The sequence below is a fragment of the Arachis ipaensis genome, chromosome B9 (genome assembly GCF_059453495.1).
Source record: "Arachis ipaensis isolate K30076 ecotype BB chromosome B9, ASM5945349v1, whole genome shotgun sequence".
NCBI classification, from domain to species: Eukaryota; Viridiplantae; Streptophyta; class Magnoliopsida; order Fabales; family Fabaceae; genus Arachis; species Arachis ipaensis.
The window spans coordinates 20,401,574-20,405,415 of record NC_142444.1 but is presented as its reverse complement, the minus strand read 5'-3'; the positions used below and the strand labels follow the sequence as shown (position 1 = coordinate 20,405,415).

Below are 3,842 nucleotides of genomic sequence, written 5' to 3'. Positions count from 1 at the left end.
TCATAAGCTTCTTCTTCAGAAGATGCCTCTTGAGTACTGTTGGATGCAGCTTGCATTCCATTCAGACTCTGAGAAATTATATTGACTTGCTGAGTCAATATTTTATTCTGAGCCAATATGGCATTCAGAGTATCAATTTCAAGAACTCCCTTCTTTATAGGCGTCCCATTACTCACAGGATTCCTCTCAGAAGTGTACATGAATTGGTTATTAGCAACCATGTCAATGAGTTCTTGAGCTTCTGCAGGCGTTTTCTTTAGGTGAATGGATCCACCTACAGAGGTATCCAATGACATTTTAGCTAATTCAGACAGACCATCATAGAATATATCCAGGATGGTCCATTCTGAAAGCATGTCAGAAGGACACTTTTTGGTTAGTTCTTTGTATATCTCCCAAGCTTCATAGAGGGATTCACCTTCTTTCTGTCTGAAGGTCTGAACATCCACTCTAAGCTTACTCAGCTTTTGAGGAGGAAAGAACTTGGCTAAGAAAGTCGTGACCAGCTTATCCCAAGAGTTCAGGCTGTCTTTGGGTTGAGAGTCCAACCACACTCTAGCTCTGTCTCTTACAGCAAAAGGGAAAAGCATGAGCCTGTAGACTTCAGGATCTACTCCATTAGTCTTAACAGTATCACAGATATGCAAGAATTCAGTTAAGAACTGAAAGGGATCTTCAGATGGAAGTCCATGAAACTTGCAGTTCTGCTGCATCAGAGAAACTAGCTGAGGTTTCAGCTCAAAATTATTTGCTCCAATAGCAGAAATGGAGATGCTTCTTCCATGTAAATTGGAATTTGGTGCAGTAAAGTCACCAAGCATCCTCCTTGCATTATTATTATTTTTAGCTGCCATGTCCTCTTCCTGTTCAAAAATTTCTGAAAGGTTATCTATGGATTGTTGTAATGTAGCTTCTCTTAGTTTCCTCTTCAGAGTCCTTTCAGGTTCTGGATCTGCTTCAACAAGAATATTCTTGTCCTTGCTCCTGCTCATATGACAAAGAAGAGGGCACAGAAAAATAATAATAATAATAATAGGGATCCTTTATACCACAGTATAGAGGTCCTTGTGTGAGTAGAAGAAAAGAAGAAGAAAATCTGAACTCAGAGAGAGAGAGGGAGTTCGGATTTTTGGTGAGTGATGTGAGGAGGAGATGTTAGTGGATGAATAAATAAATAGAATAAGATGAGAGAGGGAAAATTTCGAAAAAATTTTTGAAAAAGAGTTAGTGATTTTCAAAAACAGTTTTTGAAAAAGGTTAGTAGTTTTTCGAAAATAGAAATCAAAAATTAAAATAGTTAGTTAATTAAAAAGAAATTTTGAAAAAGAGGGAAGATATTTTTGAAAATTAGAGAGATAGGGTTAGTTAGGTGGTTTTGAAAAAGATAGGAAACAAACAAAGAGTTAGTTAGTTAGTTGAAACAACTTTGAAAATCAATTTTGAAAAGATAAGAAGATAAGAAGTTAGAAAAGATATTTTAAAATCAAATTTTTGAAAAAGATATGATTTTGAAAAAGATAAGATAAAAAGATATTTTTGAAAAGATATGATTGAAATTAGTTTTGAAAAAGATTTGATTTTTAAAATCACAATTAATGACTTGATTCATAAGAAATCATAAGATATGATTCTAGAACTTAAAGTTTGAATCTTTCTTGACAAGCAAGTAACAAACTTGAAATTTTTGAATCAAAACATTAATTAATGAGAATATTTTCGAAAATATGATGTAAAATTAAGAAAAATATTTTTGAAAAATATTTTTGGAATTTTCGAAAATAGATAAGAAAAATGAAAAAGATTTGATTTTTGAAAAAGATATTGAAAAGATAAGATTTTTAAATTGAAAATTTGATTTGACTCATAAGAAACAATTGAATTTTAAAAATTTTTGAAAAAGTCAACTCAAATTTTCGAAAATTTATGAGAGAAAAAGGGGAAGATATTTTTTTTATTTTTTGAATTTTTAATGATGAGAGAGAAAAATATGAAAATGATGCAATGCATGAAAATTTTGGATCAAAACAATGAATGCATGCAAGAATGCTATGAATGTTAAGATGAACACCAAGAACACTATGAAGATCATGATGAACATCAAGAACTTATTTTTGAAAAATTTTCAAGAAAAGAAAACATGCAAGACACCAAACTTAGAAATTTTTCATGTATAGACACTATGAATGCAAGAATGCATATGAAAAACACCATACAACACAAAACAATAAAATATGAAGATCAATCAAGAAGGTTTATCAAGAACAACTTAAAGATCATGATGAATACAATGCATGAATGCAATTTTCGAAAAATGCAAGATGAGTATGCAATTGACACCAAACTTAAAAATTGAATCAAGACTCAAACAAGAAACACAAAATATTTTTGATTTTTATGATTTTCTAAATTTTTTTTGGTATTTGTCGAAAATTAATTTGAAAAAAAAAATAAGGATTCCAAAATTTTTAATATGAATTCCAGGAATCTTTGTACTCTTAGTCTAAAGCTCCAATATGAGAGTTAGGCATGGCTTAATAGCCAGCCAAGCTTTAGCATGTAACATCAGAACATACTGCTCATTACTTATCAAATTAACTTGCCTCTATGCTGATGGTTGGAAGCCCCTATCCAAAAGAATTAGACATGGCTTTACAGCCAGCCAGGCTCCAACATTTTTCATGAAACTCTAGAATTCATTCTTAAAAATTTAGAATAATTTTTGAAAACAAATGAGGAATTTTTGAAAGATTTTTGAAAATTTTTTTTTTAAAATATTTTTTTTTGAAAACAAAATAAGAAGAAAATTACCTAATCTGAGCAACATGATGAACCGTTAGTTGTCCAAACTCGAACAATCCCCGGCAACGGCGCCAAAAACTTGGTGCACGAAATTGTGATCTCTGGTAATGGCTCCAAAAACTTGGTGCTCTAATCTCAATTCATAATTTGTCACAACTTCGATACAACTAACCAGCAAGTGCACTGGGTCGTCCAAGTAATAAACCTTACGTGAGTAAGGGTCGATCCCACGGAGATTGTTGGTATGAAGCAAGCTATGGTCACCTTGTAAATCTCAGTCAGGCGGATATAAAATAATTATGGATTTTTCGAAATTAAATAATAAAAGAAGGATAGAAATACTTATGTAAATCATTGGTGAGAATTTCAGATAAGCGCATAGAGATGCTTTCGTTCCTCTGAACCTCTTCTTTCCTGCTGCCTTCATCCAATCAATCCTACTCCTTTCCATGGCTGGCTTTATGTAAGGACATCACCTTTGTCAATGGCTACTTTTAATCCTCTCTGGAAAATGGTCCAAATGCTCTGTCACAGCACGGCTAATCGTCTGGAGGCATCACCCTTGTCGATGGCTGCGTCCTATTCCTCTCTGTGAAAATGGTCCGATGCGCTATCACTGCATGGCTAATCATCTGGAGGTTCTCGATCATACTGGAATAGGATTTACTATCCTTTTGCGTCTGTCACTACGCCCAGCACTCGCGAGTTTGAAGTACGTCACAGTCATTCAATCCCAGAGTCCTACTCGGAATACCACAGACAAGGTTTAGACTTTCCGGACTCTCATGAATGCCGCCATCAATCTAGCTTATACCACGAAGATTCTGATTAAGAGATCCAAGAGATACTCATTCAATCTAAGGTAGAACGGAAGTGGTTGTCAGGCACGCGTTCATTGGGAATGATGATGATTGTCACATTCATCACATTCAGGTTGAAGTGCGAATGGATATCTTAGAAGCGGAATAAGTTGAGTTGAATAGAAAAATAGTAGTACTTTGCATTAATCTTTGAGGAACAGCAGAGCTCCACACTTTAATCTA

General features: G+C 33.9%; 1 non-coding gene across 1 annotated transcript; it reads left to right on the top strand.

The window, feature by feature from the left end:
* Positions 1-350: 350 nt before the first annotated feature.
* On the top strand, positions 351-458 carry LOC148543958 (small nucleolar RNA R71). Its single transcript, XR_015900894.1, has one exon. It is a non-coding gene; the product is annotated as a small nucleolar RNA R71 (small nucleolar RNA).
* Positions 459-3,842: the final 3,384 nt, after the last annotated feature.